At 44.9% G+C, this 19,750-nt stretch overlaps 5 non-coding genes across 5 annotated transcripts; 3 read left to right on the top strand and 2 right to left on the bottom strand.

The window, feature by feature from the left end:
- Nucleotides 1-5,438: 5,438 nt before the first annotated feature.
- On the bottom strand, nt 5,439-5,512 carry trnat-agu (transfer RNA threonine (anticodon AGU)). Its single transcript has one exon. It is a non-coding gene; the product is annotated as a tRNA-Thr (tRNA).
- A 4,350-nt stretch (nt 5,513-9,862) lies between these two features.
- Nucleotides 9,863-9,935, top strand: trnak-cuu (transfer RNA lysine (anticodon CUU)). The gene has a single exon. It is a non-coding gene; the product is annotated as a tRNA-Lys (tRNA).
- Nucleotides 9,936-15,597: 5,662 nt separating this feature from the next.
- Nucleotides 15,598-15,739, top strand: LOC148634688 (U4 spliceosomal RNA). The gene has a single exon (XR_015933444.1). It is a non-coding gene; the product is annotated as a U4 spliceosomal RNA (small nuclear RNA).
- Nucleotides 15,740-17,688: 1,949 nt separating this feature from the next.
- trnan-guu (transfer RNA asparagine (anticodon GUU)) lies at nt 17,689-17,762 on the bottom strand. The gene has a single exon. It is a non-coding gene; the product is annotated as a tRNA-Asn (tRNA).
- Nucleotides 17,763-18,921: 1,159 nt separating this feature from the next.
- trnar-ucg (transfer RNA arginine (anticodon UCG)) lies at nt 18,922-18,994 on the top strand. Its single transcript has one exon. It is a non-coding gene; the product is annotated as a tRNA-Arg (tRNA).
- Nucleotides 18,995-19,750: the final 756 nt, after the last annotated feature.

Genomic DNA, 19,750 nt, shown 5'->3' with positions numbered 1-19,750 from the left:
TCGTACACTGTGCAGAGTGCCGTATACTCCTAGTGTTAGATGTGTTTTCGACGTTATATATGCATTTATTAATGTCGTCGATTTTACGGTTGCAATTCGACGTTGATTATACGTCGAGGCGACGTATATATACGTATAGCCGTATTTTCGCCGTGAATATACGTATATTCGACGAATCAATGCCCACAGCTTGGCATACAAGGGTTTTGCGGAGGGGTCTTGCCACCTGCCTGAAAAAAAAACAGTAAAATGTTTGAGTGCCTATAGAGTTTCTATTTTTATTTTCTTGAGAAAAGTTGATACCATTTCCTGGAAACCCCGTCCCCCATCAGTGCGCGGTGCCCGGGGAAAAATCTGTAGGGGGGCTTCTGAAATTCTGAGGGGGGGTTATATTTCGGTTGAAACGGAGCTGTACGGTGCAGCTACCCAAATGAAATCTCGCAGCTATGCCATTGATTAGTGCTTCATGATAGAAGATATCGACTAGCAATCTGGTATTTGCGATGAAGTTCAGTTTCACATTTTTCGTCACTCTCACTGGAGAGTATTGCCTGGAGCGAAAAGTACCATAAGCGTTCATTTTTGCAGCTACATGGACGTTCTGAATCGTTAAGAAAAAATGTTGTAAAACCAACAGAAAGCACAGACTGCTATAACTAGTCCTAGTTATATAACGATTTTAAGTATAATGATAAACTACTGCAAGGAATCGGTCCACCTGAGCAAACAGGATCGTAATGTTGACACTCAATAACGACACTGATATGTGCAGTTCCTGGACGGATAGCCCTCCTGCCCATCAAACAGACTGAGTGACTGTTCCTGTCATTTAGTGTTGTCTGACCATTGACAAAGTACAACTATTTTTTTAGGGCGCAAATTAAGTTAGGTAAATCTTTTTGCCCAAAACTGAAGGGGCAACATTCCCCCCTCCCCCCGTGATGCCAGGCCTGTCCCCATCCTATTCCATAATGTCATTATATATAATACCATACAACAGTGACCGATCCTTACTAACTACATGCGTTAAAATTGCACATCAGCTCATAGCAGGGGGCACATAGCCGCGATGTATTATCAATGTTATATTTCAACCATAATATCGACAACATTAATAAACGCATACGTTGAGAAAATATCGAACCCAGCATATTTTCCGGTTATATACCACAATGCATTGCTAGTATTCGTTGGTCACAATTTTGGACACGTTTTTCAAACGTAGAAGTATATCCGCAAATATCTCAGCAATCCTCTTTTGACGAGTAAGTATGAACAATAATAATACTATCTGAATACATACAGATCTTTCTTAATATTATTTTGATTAAAATAGTACGTGAATAAGCAAAAAATGGCACATAAAATAGTGTGAATGGGGAAGATGACACAAAATCGTTTTGCCGTTTCTCTATTCTTATTCTATGTTGTACTTTCAAACTTTGGGTACTCTTTAATTAGGACAGACTTTATTGCTCAACTGCTATGATGCAAGCCAAATTTTATACATTTATTTCAGTTTTGAGCTTAGTAAACCGTTCACTTTTTAGATTATACTAAAGAAGATATTAATCATCATTTATTTGGGAAGTAATATTATATAATTTTCTCCTAGCTGCGGTGCTGAAGTCCCACCCTACATCAACAGAAAAAGAAATAAAGGAGCATGCAATGTGTTACTTGAAGAATGCATATGAAAGACAGGGGGCCAGGAGATCTGGACACTGAAAATAATAGGTTTTTGGTTCTAACTGTTAGGACAATTAGACAGGGTTTGCAAATAGTGGAAAAAAATCATCTTAACTTCCATTGTAATATTTTTTTTTCTTGGAAATATAGAAGTTGTACATTTTAAAATGTATATTTGAATCAAAATGTGGTTTTGAGTTAGTGTGTTAATGTAATTAGTTTTGTGTTTGTCATTACTATACTGTATATTGCCATGTTACCAGAATTTGTAGCTGAAGTTTAAGACTAGTTGTGTTTTTTTATGATTATTGCCCATATGTTGATTGTTGATTGATTGTATACAATGTATAATTTGAAATACATATGTTTCAGGTGTGAATGTGTATTTTCAGAATACATTTCTAAATCTAATCATTGGCTTGGTTTACTTGTTTCTACACCTATAAAATCTATCTTTGATGTATAATAGACCTCTACCCATATACGTATAATAGACCTCTAAAGTTATACGTATAATAGACCTCTAACCATATACGTATAATAGACCTCTAAAGTTATACGTATAATAGACCTCTAACCATATACGTATAATAGTCCTCTAAAGTTATCCGTATAATAGACCTCTAAAGTTATCCGGAACTCCAACCATATATGTATAATAGTCCTCTAAATTTATCCGTATAATAGAACTCCAACCATTTATGTATAATGAACGTCTAAACATAGACGTATAATTGACGTATAACTTTAGACGTATATTAGAATTTCATTCTAGACGAATTGTAGACCACATTTAGACGTATAAGGTATGCGTTTAATAGACGTATATTATACGTCTTTTGCCCACTGGGTGGGCTCCAGATGCACATGGAAGCAATCAAGTGTTTCATCCGAGCTGTTTCAAAGACTGCCCAAGAGCTTTCCTTTCACAGAGGCGCAACGATTAATGATGGGGGTGCACCCTTCAATGCGCCTTACGACTCTAGGGAGTGATTGAGACGATTCGTAGCGTGTGCTCATTTCTCTCTATTCCCCGTGTTGCAGTGGTAGGATGACGTAAATTACTGCTTCGACACGTAACGCCATTATAATCACGTGCAGGAGCTGAGGGCTTTAGTTTTGTTTCGTTTTCCATGACGTTCGTAAGCGCGCAAATCAAAGGCAAGTCCTGCGTCTAACACGAACGTAAATGCTTTTGAAAGTGCAGTGTGGTGCAGCTTGTAAAATCCTTGTCCACATTTGTGGTTTGTTGATGTTTGTTCTGTCTGCCAAAGTTGCATTTTGACATCCGGACGGGGGGACTTTATCATTTGAACGTGAAGCCAGCCTTAAACCCTCTGAGGTGTGTCTGTCTGCCGGCACGTATCTTGTGAAAGGTATTTTTTTTTAACGGAGAGCAACTTTAAAAAGGTATCCGCAGCCACCTCGCAGTCCGTGTTTGATTATAGGAGGAATGCGGCGGCGGCGAGCTCGCATTTGTCGTGCTCGAGTGTTTAAGGCGATGGGATCGAAATGCGTTGGGGACTCCCCGCGCAGGTTCGAAACCTGCCGACTCCGGCGTCTGCCGCATGTCGCCTTGTGCCTGCGCGGCAGAGGCGAAGTGCCGCTTCTCCTTTCCTGGTACTATAACAACGCGAAATCGCTTGGACCTGCTGCCATGGACATCAATTCTTCAGATAACCACACACTTTGCCTTCGCACCTCTGGTGCTCTGCTTATGCCTTTGAAAACCTAATGAATAAAGCTGAAAGAACCGACACGATATGTAGGTGCTGGTAAAGCACGCAGTAAAGAACTGTTAACAGCAAGGGTTTCAGTGGGTTAACTGAGGAGAAGGCGTGATCGCTAATTGTTGACTTTTTATTTGGTGTTAGAAACACTCTTACTGTGCATGACGTGCAACAAATGTAGCCACAGAAATTGCATCACGCTTTCATGTATGCTATTGCAAACACCAACGTTGCCTAGATAGAAAACCGAAATAGCCGTGGGTTTGCTTGCTGGTCTGAAGGATCTCTCTTCGAATCTCTATCATTTGTCAATGGAAGTAAAAGGCGCTGCAATCTGATACGTTCAGAATCAAACCCGCAGCTGTTGTTCGACTTTATTTCTTGACTAATTACAACTGAGTGTCGCATGAGCAGTTACATAAACTTGTCTGGTATATTTGAACACAAATGCCGTTCTTCAATTAAAACTAACAGTACATTGTCAGGGACATTCAGTTCTATACAAACAAGAGACAGACAAGAGAATATTTCTACCGTTCATGTGGACTACGTGTTGACTTACTGATCGGAATAATTGAAAGGTTCGGGCTCATAGCCGATGCAGTGCGTGCTAATTAGAACAGCAACGCTGAGCTCTCAGCAACGTACTGAGCCCAGGTGTTTTTCTAAAGCTGTCAGGTGCAGTTCATTTACATGAAGGAAATCTCTTACTGGGTACGATTACAATGCAGTAAGTAGCACAGACTACTTAGGAAGCAGCCCGATGTGTTTAAAAATGACCCGAGCCAGGTAAGAGTCGAACCTACAATCTCCTGATTCGTAATCAGACGCCTTATCCATTGCGCCACTGGACCTGGTGTAACACTGCAGGACTGTAACCCAGTGAGCTCAGCCCTGCAACTAGTAAAATATTACCCCCGGTCCATTCTTTTCCAAAAGTGAGAAACACCTGTTTTCTACATGTTGTCTGTTTTAAAACCATATCTCTTTAAACCAAACCAAAGAGTTTGTCTTTTGCACTGCTATTCTGATTCATTTCGATTTCAAAGAAAAAAAAAACATTACCTTCCAAAGCATCATAAAATTGTCCCTTCTTCCAGACTCTACTTCTCTCTTGTAGTAGTACAGCAGACCTTTCCAGGTGAGCAGATCACAGAGTCCGAAATGAGCTTCCTCAATCAAGCAAAGTACCTGAACATGACTCTGTCATCATAAAAGCGCCCCTGTAATAAAGAAATTAAATCCGAAATCAAGAGGGCAGTTGCCTACTGAAATACAAGAAGTCATCAATTTTAACCTAGCAACACATTAAAGGCTGCATCTATACAAGTACGATTCTAGAAATGCTCACCAGATTACGTTTTAAGAAGGAACTGTGCCTCAGGTTCCGCCGAGATCTTAACTCGGATGGCAGGATTCAGAGTCCGGAGTGCGGACTGATGGCGCACGGAGGGTCCATATACTGTGGATCCCTCAGTGATCTTCCGCGTATTCAAACCACCAGCGTGTGACTCCCCTGTCCCCGTGACCTCATTGCTCTGCTCTCTCCTCTGTGCAGCCGAGCCCGACTCACGGTAAAGTGAAAAAAAATATGCCCTCAACGTGAGATTTAGTCTGGAGCGAGGATAGATGTTACCTTTTTATCATTGAACAGGATGCATGTGATGTGGCGACTAGGTTCAATTTTGTATCCTCTTTAAAAGATTAAGGACTGGGGTGAGCGTGATTTACCAGCTAAGAACCCGACGTGCGCACCGTTTAAGCTGCATAGACTCGGTCGTTTAACTCTTCTCCATTAGTAGGGTTAAGGTTAAAGAAAAAAACATTGCTGACTTCTTTTTTTTTTGCCAGCCGCTAGCGCTGATTAGCAAGGTTTGTATTTCATGTTTTGCAAGTTGCATCCATTTTAAGAAAAACAAGTCGCGTTAAAGACAGGAAATGAATACTTGCATTTAATTAAGTCTAGCCGTAGGCGGTTGTCCATAATGACCAGTACTGTTCAAGAAGACAGAACAAAGAAGGCACCGCTGGGATTCGAACCCAGGATCTCCTGTTTACTAGACAGGCGCTTTAACCAACTAAGCCACAGTGCCCCGGGAGTGTTGTCCTTTTGCAGCCACTTGGACACACCTTTAGAAAAACATTTTGTTAGGCATTCTGCCTCAGCCTAAACACCTATAGCTTGCAAAGCGCATGCTATTAGACAGGCACCTCTGCAAGACCTTAAGAGTCTCTTAAACTAGTGATAGTAAGGTGTTCCCAATGGGTGATGTTCGGCTTTCAAATCATCTCATCCGTGGAAGCGCCGAGATGCAGCTGTTTAAGGCTTAGAAGCAGCTGACTGTTTCACTACCTAGCTGATCACTGTCAGTCAGGGAGCTTAGAGGTGAAAAGCCTGTCTGAGAGACAATTCGCCATCGATCAGTTCAATATGTTCCGTACCAGCTCGGCGCACCCGAGATCATCTTGGTAGCCGTGTAGCTCAGATGAGTGAGAGCTTGTGTGTATTTACCACCGTGATTGGATGCCGGCCCTTCTCAGGTCACAGTAAACCTTCTGCTCAAAAAAAGTGAGGTAAAACCTCACTCTGCACAGTAAAACCTAAAAAAGTGAGGTTTTATTTAATCTCTGACCAAGGGAAACGTTTCATTTTTTCAAAGAAATGTTTGTTAAAAAATAAAGTCATAGTTCCATGGGATTCAATCATAGACCGTGTGACATGGAAGTCAGGAACCTAACCCACTAAAGCACTACAGAAACATTATCGACAGACAATGTACAGCGTGTACTATTCTTGTGTTGCGGTACATGAATATAATTATATCGTTATTAATTTCTAATTTATAACTTTATTAACTTTATAAATTAACTTTATAAATTTATTAACGTTATTAATTAATTTCACGACGCACAGACAGAGCATGGGGAGCCGCCGCCTGCAAACACAGCTCCAGGCAGGACTCCGCTCTGCAGGAGCCGCAGAGCAGAGGAGATGGGGGCAGCTTAGCTCCTGTGCAGAGACCTGAGCTGTTGTTGCTGCGGACGCTGTCTTTTCTGCACTCGGGGTAGGAGTGAATGTTGAGTTGCCCTTAGAAATGAAGCAGAGCACTTCAACGGCACGGGTGTGTGTGTGTGCGCCCTGGTGATTCTGGGAGACAGATCGAACCTGGGCTAAAAGAGAGGAGGCTTAGCCCTCTTCCATTTACTAGTTCAAAGTTGTACAACCCATTTGTATCTGCTAGGCGGCGCAGTCGTCGTGCACAAAGAACGCTTTGAAAAGCGTCAAAGGCAAGTCATTCTGAGTTGGTCGTTTGTGTTTTCCGTTCAGACGCGAAATGCTGAAATGATCTCTCGGCTCCTCGGTTGTCATTTCTGCTCCGTAAAGGAATCACAGCACGCGTCGGCTTCCAGCACGGTGGGTCGGGACACGATGCCGGGGGGTTGGAGAGAGCGATGTCTTCCTCATTAGTATAGGACCTGTCACCTGTCCCCACCTGTCACGCGGGAGACAGGGGTACATCAGGACGCGCATTGAAGTGAAAGCAGGATGCGCTGCGACATGCACTGTGCAGATCCCGCCACACTAAGAGGTGAGTGGGTCTGTTCGATAACAGCGCTAGGCGAATCCCCAATCCCCTTTTGTGCGTGGCGACAAAAGAAGTCTGAAGTCCGTTTCCACCCGGGGACCTTTCGCGTGTGAGGCGAACGTGATAACCACTACACTACGGAAACAGTGGTAAGATGTGCCCAGCGGCCCAGTGCTGAGCTTCGCCAATGCGATTCAGCGGCTTCCAGTGCCTTTATTGGTGTGCGCTGATGGACCGTGCTCTCTCTCCAGAGTCCAGCACGCCTGTCATGGACGGAGCAGGAAAGGCGGCGCCACATTCTACAGCCCTCTCCACGCAATCGACAAAATCGGGCTACTGAAGTGGAGAAAATCGCCTCTCCAGAAAGTGCAAATATCATCTTGGAGAGTATAAATCCTATTGCCAAAGGTCAGCCCTGTCTACCAGAGTAACCCTCCCACCTCCTGCAGCGATGGTCAGCTCTGGCCGCCTGGGTGAAAACCAGGAATCCTAACCGCTAGACCATATAGGAGCGCACAACCCTGCTGTTCCGGGCATCATGCAAGCAAACTACAGAAATATTAGAAAACACGCAAGAGAGTTGTCACTCAGAGTGTCGAAGGGTCGATGTATACTGGGGCTCAGTTGAAATGCAACGTCAGGACTTTTCCGAATTATGTCACATGAAGAGAGCACAGCCTTTTCCGCCCTGCCACGTGTGTATCGGTAACTCGCCGTGATCGTATAGTGGTCAGTACTTTGCGTTGTGGCCGCAACAACCCCGGTTCGAATCGGGGTCACGGCAGAATAGGGGCGTCTGCTTTTACTACTTGCACGAATGAAGGCAAAAAAAAGCCAATCGATGTGAACGAACGGCGCTTTACAGAGGAGTACTGCCTGACTGGATCGTTGATGAACGACAGAGGCCACTCCGACCTCTTCTCGGGTTTCTTCAATGACTTACTAAGGATCTTCTTCACATTCGCCCATGCAGGGGAAGCCAGTTACACCAAAGCAAACGCAGGAAAGTGCAATTCAAGCAGAGACCAGGAGGGACTTGTTTACACCGAGAGTGGTCGGAGAATGGAACAATGCGCCCAGCCCTGTTGCTGGAGCCGATTCTTGATGAGATCTTGGGCTCACTAAGAAGCCCCCGCTGGATGCTAATCTTTCTGTTGTTCTTGCAGGTCCTGCGCTGCTTTTGAGCCGACAGAGCTCGTCCTGATCTGTCGGCACAGCCCAATTGCAAATGATCGGCTCCGCGTACAGAAGAAACGTGCGTTTGGTACAAGAGTGCATGAAGGCACCGGAAATACATTGGGAACAAATGACCGGTCGCTCAATACCTCTGTGAAGTACAGGAGCATGCAAATCGAGGCTGTTTCCGCCCGGTCTCGAACCGGGGACCTTTCGCGTGTTAACGTGATAACCACTACACTACGGAAACCTGTAGTGTTTGCTGCTGGTGTATCGCTTGCGTTTCGGGCTGAGAAAGGGACGCGTCATTTTAGGCAGGGGGCGCTGGAGAGAGGAACAAAGGGAGCGATGAAACAAAATGCCGAAACCCGGGATTGAGCCAAGGATCTTTAGAACATACTCTCACGAATCGTTAGAATATGTGCGTTTGATCATCAATTGCGTAACAACCACATTCGTTCGACTTGAGCCATCAAGCTCATAGTTTTCAAATCTTGAAAGCTGTCATTGAGCACATCATAGTCTGCAGTACGCCCCGTAACTTGCGTACTTCAACAGAAAGAAGAGCAGACAGCTCCATAAATATGCGAGGCGCAGAGAGTGCAAGGCGAGCCGCACACGTTTCGGTGGCTGAGAGAGGGCAGTTTTTGCTTCTGCATTTCCCAAGTAAGGACGCATGACAACAAGCGATTGCGGTGCTCATTTACGACATAGTGGTGATGAGTTTTCAGTACGTGTTCTTTTGAACGAGCAATGAGGTTGCTGCCTTGGACAGCTGACTGCACGCTCTCATTGTGCCACGTGATGAGTATTCACCAGGCTCGTTCAGTCATTAGTCACATTCCATCATTTGCCATAAGCAGATGCTGCAAGGTGATGTGGATATCAGTTCCCAGTCACGAGGACAAAAAGAGCACACAAGGGCTCAGCCGGGAGTTGAACCCGGGACCTTCCACACCCTAAGTGAGAATCATACCCCTAAACCAATGAGCCACGGCAGCACTTTCTATTTTATCCTGTCAGCGAGCTTGAGGACGGGGGAGAGGCGTCATTCGCTCGTCCAGTCAGACCTTCATCAATAAGTCAAGAAAGCCGCAATTACACGACTGCCTTGCAAACGAAGGGCAGTGAACTGCACCCGGTAAGAGGGGAACAAGCGGCACTAGGCGACACCGAGGCATGAGCCGCAGCGAGGGGGGTTAGCTTGCATGGTACGGCGCTCGCTTTGCATGCGAGAGGTAGCGGGATCGTTTCCCACGTCCTCCAGGTGTGTGCTTAGAGCTTGATGTGCCGAAAGGTGTCCTTTAGCCTGTGGTCACACCTTGCATGGAGAGCGTCATGCAGCTGTCAATCATTTCACAGCCACGCCCCCTCTTCATCTTCTCTCTGCCTTAAGCGTCTCCGCCACTCTCTCTTGACATTTCATGTCAGCATGTCAGAAGTCCGAGTGACGTTTTTAATGGCTGAGTGAGGGCACGATGCTGAAGCAGAGAGGCCACTTCAGCCAGAGAGACTTGTGCTAGGTGAGATCTGAAAAACAGACTCGCAACAGAAACAGACCAAAAAAGTATCGGTGAGATCAAAAGGCAAATGCAACATCCAGCAGAGGGCGTCTGAAGATTAGGGAACGGGCGACTGAAATCCATATGAGGCAAACTTTCCGGCTCTGCACTGCAGCTGGCCTCGTTGGCTTAGTTGGTAGCGCATCAGTCTCTTTATCTGAAGGTCCTGAGTTTGATCCTCACACGGGGCATGGCTGCTTGCTCTTTTCAAACACTTGCGGCAACTGTTCGCTCATAACCACGTCTGGAATGCGTGACCTTTACACGGGGGAGAAGCAACGCCGCATCCCTTTTCTAAAGAACATTCATATTCAGAAATAAGTCAAGAAATTTGCCATTACTTTTGCTGTCAGCCTGCCCATGTTGCCAAAGAAAGATTCACTCGGCGTCAACATGACAGAACAGCGATCACTTGAAAACACTGTTCCACACTCCGTAAGCAAGAACTTCAGTGTTTGCAGTCACCCGATATGCCGATAGTCAAAGGAGCACAAAACACGAAGCGTCAAAAGACAAGATGAGTTGATGGAAAGAGCGTTGAATTGATGAGCACAAAAGTTCAGCTCGTACAATAGGCAACGAAGGTCCCGGCGTCATCATCGCACTTGAAAGGACTGCCTTGCAGACTAAGGGCAGTGGGAGGTTGCTGTTTTGGGATGGAGGCATTGGGATGGTGGGCCGAGATCTATTCTTCTTAAGGAATTCTTCATCGTGAAAGATCGGTCCACAGATCATCCAAAGAACTTACAAATTTTTGGGACTCAGGGAATCACGTCTTGAAAATACGTCTTGGACGCGTAACGGCATTCTATCCAACTATCCAACTGCAGGACTTGAGGGTTTTTTGTGCTTTGTTCTGTTTTCGTTGACATCGCATTCGTAAGAGCGTCAAAAAAAGGCAATTCCAGCATCTAACACGAATAAAAGGGCTATTGAAACTGCAGGGCTGCGCAGCTTCTAAAATCCTTGCACACAATTCTCCGTTATTGTTACTTCCTTCTTTCTGTCTAACAAAGTTCCCTTTTCCTGACCGGACGGGGAGACTATCATTCCAACTTGAAGCCAGCCTTAAGTTCTCCGAGGCGCATTTGTCTGCTAGCATGCATTTTGTGAAATTTTTTTTTGTTGTTGTTAAACCAAAAGCGACTTTGAAAAAGGTTTCCACCGCCGCCCGGCACTCTATGTTAGACTGTATCAAGAAAGCAGCGCGTGCTGCAGCCGTGGCCGAGTGGTTAGGGCGATGGATTAGAAAGCCGTCGGGGTCTCCCTGCGAAGCTTCGAGTCCTGCCGCCTACGGTGTCGTCGTGTGTCTGCGCAACAAAGGAAAAGCACCCGTTTCGCTTTTCCCGCGACTTTTAAAACACGAATGATCTGGATTTCTACATGAATGGCTCTTAAAATGTGATCTGATCTTCATCTGACGCATAATAATAAATAAAGACAGTCTTGTTTAACAAACAACACACAACATTTTACATTGTCAATTCAGTTCAAATCAATGTATTTCTATATAGCGCCTTTCACAACAAGGTTGTCCCAAGGCACTTAACAATGCAAGTTGTTAAGAGCCTTGTGTCTAATATGCCGCCTAGGTTACGTGCTGTCTCTTTGAGGCAAATGTTTAAATCCTCTGAGTTAAGTGCTGAAGTTATAGTAGTCCTATCAGTATTGTTGCCTCCGATCAACAGATCCTCAGTTTTCTCAGAGTTGAGTTACAAAAAGTTTTCACACATCCAAGTCTTTCCTTCATTAATGCATTTAACTAAAGTGATAATAGAAGAGTTGTCATTTGGTGGAAACAAAATGTTTATTTGAGTGTCATCAGCATATGAATGAAAGTTCATATTATTTTTTCTTATTATCCTACCTAGCAGCAGCATGTAGAGAGAGAGAGCAATATTGGTCCCGGCACTGATCCGTCTGGTACCCCAAATTGAACTGGTGACGTTGATGAAGCAGTACAATTATAAGATATTTGAACATAATGAAAACGATGAGTAAAATGTGAAGTAAACCACTGAAGGACGGTTCCAGATAAGCCAACCTCAAACTCAAGCCTGTGTAACAAAACAGAGAGGTCAACCGTGTCAAAGGCAGCTCTAAGATCTAGAAGCACAAGCACTGTTGCATTCCCCGCATCAGTAGCTAAGAGAATATCATTTACGACTCTCGTTAATGCAGTTTCAGAAACCAGACTGAAATTTCTCAATTATATTATTTGAATCCAGATACGATTGACGTTGGGCAACAACTATTCTCTCAAGACTTTTAGATTGAAATGGGACCTTTGAGACAGGCCTGTAGTTGTTAAGAACTTGTGGATCCAAATTTGACTTCTTAAGGAGCGGTCTAACAACTGCTACCTTAAATTGATCAGGTACAACGCCTGACGCAAGCGATGCATTCATCATACTAATTATAGGTCCTGCCAGTCCTTCGAGGGAATCTTTGACTAGCTGAGTGGGGATGGGATCTAGCGAACAGGTGGTTGACTTTGTCTTACGTCTGTGTTCATGAGTCCACCATAAGAAGAAATCTGAACAGGAGTGGTGATCATCCGAGGTCACCACGGAGGAAACCACTGCTCTCCCCAACAAAAAAACCACCACTGCCCCTCTCAAGTTTGCTAAAGACCACATGGATGTTCCACAGCAACTCCTGGAACAATGTTCTGTGGACAGACGTGACAAAAGTTGAACTTGTTGGTAAATGTGCACAGCGTTATGTTTGGAGATAACAAAACACTGCATACCAACTCCAAAACCTCATCCCACCTGGGAAGCATGGCGGAGGCTGTACGGCTTGCAATCATCGAGGGACCGATGAATTCCAAGATGTATCAGGAAATTCTACAGCAGAATGTCAGGGTGTCTGCCTGTGATCTAAAACTCGAAAGACGCTGGGTCATGCAGCATGACAAAAATAAAGGAGTACATCAACAACAGAGTGGCTGAAACAGAAGAAATTCCGTATTTTGGGATGGCCAAGTAAGAGTCCTGACCCCAATCCCATTGAAGTGCTGTGGCATGATCTGAAGCAGGCCGTTCAGCGCAAGACATCCCAAAAATATACATGAACTGAAACAGTTTTGCATAGAGGAATAGGCCAAAATACCTCCTAACCGCTGCTCAGGTCTGACCAGCCGCTACAGAAAGTGGGGGTTGAGGTTTTTGTCAATAAAGGAGGTTCCACTAGCTCCTTAATATAAGGGTTCACGTACTTTTTCCATCAATGACCTTGATTGTTTAAAACATTTGTTAAAACAGCAATGTCAAATGTTGGGCGTGTGTTGTTTGTTAAATCAGACTCTCTTTATTGATTATTATGACTTAGATAAAGATAAGATCACATGTTAGGAGCCATTCATGCAGAAATCCACATCATTCCGAAGGGCTGTTTACAAAAGTTTTTCTTCCAACTGTATGTGAGAGAAAAGCAGAGCCGCTCACTGAGTAAGGTGGGGTTGTAGCTTCGCAAATTGCAAGGACATTTGTACTCTCAAAAGGGGACAGGAGCACCCCAGATGGGACTCGAACCCACAACCCCTGGCTTAGAGTGCCAGTGCCTTAGCCATTAGGCCACTGCGCCACACTGGGTGAGGTTGATCACGCTGATGAAGAGCCAGTTTTTTTTTCCTTTGCTTTTTCAAAGGGATCCCCAAAAATAAGGGAAGTTAGGCAGCAGAAGGTTTACTGTGACCTGAGAAGGACCGGCATCCAATCACGGTGGTACACACACACACGCTCTCAATCATCTGAGCTACACGGCTACCAAGATGATCTCAGGTGCGCCGAGCTGGTACGGAACATATTGAACTGATCGACGGCGAATTGTCTCTCAGACAGGCTTTTCACCTCTGAGCTCCCTGACTGACAGTGATCAGCTAGGTAGTGAAACAGTCAGGTGCTTCTAAGCCTTAAACAGCTGCATCTCGGCGCTTCCAAGGAGAGATGATTTGAAAGCCGAACATCGCCCATTGGGAACACCTTACTATCACTAGTTTAAGAGACTCTTAAGGTCTTGCAGAGGTGCCTGTCTAATAGCATGCGCTTTTCAAGCTATAGGTGTTTAGGCTGAGGCAGAATGCCTGTTAACAAAATGTTTTTCTAAAGGGGCCTCGCACTCTTTTCCAAGCAATGGTCACCATCCCCACCGAGTGTCACAATGTAGTCATGTCCTAGGACGTCACCTGTTAGTCTCCATTTGTCTGCCACCAACACTTTAGGTTACGGGGTCACAACCGCACCCCGGAGCGCAGAGGAGCCGTTGGCGTTCTGGTGGCGCAGATTGGGCTGAAGGTGGGGCGCTTGAATCTCGCTGTTGGAGGCCGTCTGAAACTGACCCAAGCCTTTCCCTTGAATTAAATGTAAATAAGATATGAACCCCAGAAGCACATGGAATCAATCACGTGTTTCCTTTGAGCCGTTTCAAAGACTGCTCCAGAGTTTACCTTGCACAGATGCGCAAAGATTAATGATGGGGGTGCATGCTTCCAGGCGCCTTACAACTGTAGGGACTGATTAGAGACAATTCGTAGCGTGTGTTCGTTTCCATATACGCCCCGTGTTGCAATGGTAGGATGAAGTCAAATACGGCTTGGACGTGTAACGGCATTCTATCCAACTGCAGGACTTGAGGGTTTTTTTGTGCTTTGTTCTGTTTTCGTTGACATCGCATTCGTAAGAGCGTCAAAAAAAGGTAATTCCAGCATATAACAGCCAGCCTTAAGTCCTCTGAGGCGCATTTGTCTGCTAGCATGCTTTTGTGAAAGTTCAAATTTGGACAAACACAATCTGTGGCGTTTAGCGTGACATAGTCTTGCAGGCATCGTGCTGTCTCACTGCAATACTATACCACTGGAGGAAACAGTCCATCTGGCCATGAAACTCATTTGAACGTCTAGCTACAGCAACTAACAATATCATGATTTATTCAGGATGTGTGGAATCAGAACATCCCGGAGACAGCTTCCGAAATCGTGAGCATTCTCTGGTGGTGTCCTGCTGGGATCCTGTGGGCGTGTGTTGGTGGTATAGTGGTGAGCATGCAAAAGCCACTGCATTGGCCAGGAATCGAACCCGAGCCTCTTACTTGGCAGGCAAGAATTCTTCCACTGAACCACCAATGCTCAATACCTGTACCTTCAAAAAAGACGCTTTTTTGGTGCTCTGTTCAAAAAGCGTCGACATCTGTTTCCAGCTGCAAAATGCCATCCGCAGACACTGAAGAATTTATTTATTTAGACACCGCTCAGAATCCCCTGTAAGATTCTCCCTCAGTTCCTTTGAGCAGTGTTTTACCTCTTTCAAAAGGCTTCACTTTCCTAGTCACATTCCAAGGCTCATCGAACCCGGGCTGTTTCCTCCAGCGGTATAGTATTGCAGTGAGACAGCACGATGCCTGCAAGACTATGTCACGCTAAACGCCACAGATTGTGTTTGTCCGTTCGTGTCAGTCGTCCTGCAACCACGGGAAGTGGGACACAAACATGCTGCAATGCTTTCAGGACGTTAGGATTTGTTTATGCAACATCCGAGAAGAGTACTTGTGGCTTGAATGTGAACTGTACGTGCCCGCCCCCTTTCCTCTGTAGTGCATGAGTTCCTCCCGGCATGCCCTTCGTCATTGTTCTGTCATCTTGTATTTAAAGGGTTGTATTTCTGCTGCTGAAAATAAGCAACGGTTTTCTCACAACGCCCTTTGTTTCCGACGGAGCCCTTGTCTGTCATGAAATTCTTCAAAACCTCAAGCTAGAAGAAGAAGACGACAAATATGAAGCGTTACAGCAACGACATGCCATGAGACGATTGATAACGATTTCCGTAGGATCCCCGCGGTTGCCTGGCAACCGTCAGCTTTGCGCAGTGGCAGTATCGTAGCCTGTGAGGTTTAGCCGAGGCGCGATTATTACTAGTTGAAAACTTTTCCCAATATCCCCCTTCCGCCGGTTTGCAATACAATCGGCGAAAGCAATTTTTGACAGTCTCGTCAGAGACTGAGCAAGGTGTTTAAAGACAGATTTTGTCATGGTGACATCATGATAGAAAGAAACAAGCTTGTTACGTCTCAACAGAAACGCTCTTTAGCTCTTTCAGCGTTATGCAGAGAACAGCGTCTGTCGAGATCACTTTTGAGTCAGCGCGAAACGCCGTGTGCTGTCAGTTTGATTTCATATTGCTTGTAGCGGCGCCCGGCTTTTGTCTGTCAAACGTTAGGTTGCGCTTCTTCATGCTGCATCGTCGGCATGAGTGGAGCTTTATAAACGTCTGTACTTACTGCGCCCCATAAGAAATCGTTTGTCCCCGTTCAAAAGAGATTGTGCGATGTCCTGCAGCAAACCTTTGACAGTTTGAAAAGAGGAATTTATTCTGCTTCCTGTGCGTGCAGTAGTTACAAAGTTGAACGCCTTTACACGATCTGCTGCAGTTTTCAGTGGGCGGGCTTTGTCAAATGGCTTGGAAAAACGCACTGTGTTTCGGCTCGGGAAACATCATGAGCAGTGTCCTGCATGTTTTCTGTGTATAGCTGTCTTTTAACGCATACAGAATTCATTCGAAATCATTGATTTCTCCAATTAACAAGGGTCCCTTAAAGGATGAGTCAAAGTAACGTCTAATCGGATTAGTTTCCTTAGAGCTGGTTCAGAGTTTGCTCAAGAGTTTACCTTTCACAGATGCGCAAAGAAGAATGTTGGGGGTGCACGCTTCAAAGCTCCTTACAGCTGTAGGGAGTGATTCGAGACGATTCGTGGCGTGTGCTCGTTCCCATATACCGTACGCCCCGGGGTGCAGTGCTAGGATGACATACAATACCGCTTGGGCACGTAACGGCGTTATATGCAAGTGCGGGACGTGAGGGTTTTCGTTTGTTCGTTTTGTTTTGCTCTGCTTTGCTTTGTTTCGTGGTCAAGAGGCGTAAGGTAAGTCGTAATCCAGGGAGAACACTGGTGGCAAACAGTCCGAGGTGAGAGGCGAGGTCCAAAGTCGAAAAGGCAGAAGGGGAGTCCAATATCCAGAATAAACGAGGTAATGGAAAAACGCCAGGTAGAGCTCTCAAGGAGCAGACTCAATACCGAGCAGCGGGAAGCAGGTAAAGATGGTAAAAATAGCACTGCGTACCGCACGGTGGAGTGTGTGCAGGTGGGTAAACTCGTGCGGCGGCGTTTGTTAATAATCACCCACTGCTGGTGCTGATTAGATCGCTTATGAGTTGGTCTTAACTGCCTGGCGGTCATGACAAGCTCCTCTTTAAGCTGTGGTTTAGTTTTGCATTCATGTGTTTCTAGAGCAGTTATTTATGGGGGTGGGTGGGTCTTTCACAGAGGCTCAGGACAAATCCCCCACATGAAATTTTACTGTGTGCGTTCAGACAGTCACAGGTCAAGAGCCAGGCAGGAGGACAATGGACAGAAGAGCCAACGAACTAAAAATAAAAGAACGAATATGAAAAAGCCACCATCTTTTTCTTTTTGACATTTTCCGACTTTCATGCAAGCCAGGACAAAGTTGCTCGTAGCTACTTGTGGATTCAAATACTCTATCGAGTGCTTTGATGAGTTTTTGCAATTTGATTGTCGTCCTGTCAGCCTGTTTCTGTTTTTTTTTTTCAATCTAGGGATGGAAAGTATGAGGGAAATGATGGAGCAATCAATAACCGCTCCGGAAAAATGGCAGAAAGAAATGGCCCGTCACTAAGGACATTTGTGAAGCAGAGGAGTGACATCACCACAAAGGCGACTTATTCTGCTGATCGTTTTGGTGAATAATGATTGAGGTGCGTTAAGAGAAAGGTAGCTGCGTCAGCATGCTTAGGCTGCAAAGGATCAAGCAAAGGTTTACTCCATGCTGAAAAGAGAAGAAAAGAAGCACAACGTTTCGACTGTGGAGCCTTCTGCGCCATCTTCTTTAGCGGTGATGATGTTTACATTGGAAAAACTGAGACATGCGTCCCTGGGTGGGCTTGAACCACCAACCTTTCGGTTAACAGCCGAACGCGCTAACCGATTGCGCCACAGAGACTGACGGCCACTTGTGCTCCCTACATTTGCAGGTTTATGGTCAAAGAAAACAATCACTTGCGCTTCTTGCAGCCGGCAATCTTTTTCCACTGACAACCAAGAAATGGATTTCATCTTTCACAAGCTGTATGGATTTCTTCAAAAACAAGTTATTCCAGAAAGGAAATGAATTCTTGCATTAAACTGAACCAAGCTGTACATGTTTGTCTGAAATGATACATTCGGCACAACAAGACACGGAGAGAGGCACCGCTGGTATTCAGACCCAGGATCGCCTGCTTACTAGGCGGGCACTTTAAGCCACTAGGGAACAGCGCCAGCGGAGCACCGCGCTTTTACAGACACTTGGACACATCTGTGTTCGGTGTGCACTTAACCTGCTCTCTGAGCCCGTTGCCTCCGTCCCATTTGATAGCAGAACTGATGCCAAGAGAAATGATGAGAAATGGCATTTATCGTGCACTTTTCATGTCCAAGCTGTGCATTCTTTGGCGACACCATTTTTTCTTTTGTTTAATTTCTATACTTATTCATAGAATAAAAACGATATGTCATGTACTGTAAGGGAAATGTCTCTTTTTTTTAATGGGGAAAGCTAGCACCACTAAATGTTGTGTTTAGAAGAAGTGATTTAACATGACACGTGACCTAATTTACCGGAGCAAAAGCTCACCCAGCAAGCCCTGCTTTACTTCTACAGGAGAGAAGTATTGTAGAGTCTGCAAGATGTTCAGCTGGGTAGCTATGTCAGCATGCCTCGGCTGCAAAGGAACAAGCAATAGGTTTATTGCATGCTGAAAAGAGAAGAACGGAAACACAGCGTTTCGACTGTGAGGTCTTCTCACACCTGAAGAAGCCTCACACCTGTAAAAGGCTCCATGGTTTTCTTTCTTCTCTTTTCAACATGGAATACACCTATTGTCTGCAAGATGTGACAATTTCATGGTGTTTTGGAAGAAAACCTTTTTTCTTTGAATTCAAAATCAATCGGAATTTCAGCACGACACATCAACACTTTTTCTGTTTTAAGGAGATGATATTTTAAACCTGATAAAAATAGTAGGAAACACAAGTTTCTTGCTGTGAAAATTTAGATGGGGAAGTGTACTACTAGTAGCAGTGTAGAGCTCTCTGTGGTGGAGTGCAAGCGCATGTTCTATGGGCCAGTGGCGTAATGGATAACGCGTCTGACTTCGGATCAGAAGATTGTGGGTTCGAGTCCTGCCTGGCTCGTGAGGCTTTTAAACCTCTCAGGTTCCTCGGTAACAGGTTGCCGTCATGTATATGAACTATAGAAAAGCATTTGCCACAACCCGTAAATTAGCACGCAAGTGCGGGCTAGTGAACACAGAACTGTATGGAGATCATCTCCAGCTCCGAGCTCAATTGCAATGAAAAAACATGCAGAACAGAACTGGAGAGCAGCTGAATTTGTGCTCGGTAGGGTGGGGAGGACTCAGCATTGCTATTGTTCTAATTGGCATGAACTGCAGGGGATCTGAATCAGAACATATCAGTTAGTTCGATCATTGCGTCAATATGTAGGCCACGTTAATACAGAATTATTACTTTGTCTGTCTCGTCTTTGTATATAGCTGAATGTCCCTGACAATTTCATGTTAGTTTTTAAGAACAACATTGGTGCTAATATATACACATATAGCATATAAGGAACACGTAAAAGTTTAGTCCATGCTGAAAAGATAAGAAAACCGCCACAATGTTTCATCTTGGAATAAATCTTTACTTGTTGTTTTGCAGCCTACCCATTCTGACCTAACTCTTCCCTTGAAATTCCCTAACAGATAAGGGTACGTAACGGCTCATGCGATGCTCAGTTGCAATTTGTCCCAAAACAAACAAGAACAGCAGCTGAGGGTTTGAGTTTGAACATGCACTGTATTAAAGCAGCTTTTATTTCCATTGATAAATGCTAGATATTCCTACAGAGATTCTCCAGGTGAGTAAGCGATTCCTGTTTCTGTTTCT

Source organism: Lepisosteus platostomus, unplaced genomic scaffold (assembly GCF_059453375.1).
Source record: "Lepisosteus platostomus isolate fLepPlt1 unplaced genomic scaffold, fLepPlt1.hap1 Scaffold_30_H1, whole genome shotgun sequence".
NCBI lineage: Eukaryota > Metazoa > Chordata > Actinopteri > Semionotiformes > Lepisosteidae > Lepisosteus > Lepisosteus platostomus.
The sequence above is the reverse complement of the archived record's forward strand: the minus strand, read 5'-3'. Positions and strand labels throughout refer to the sequence as shown.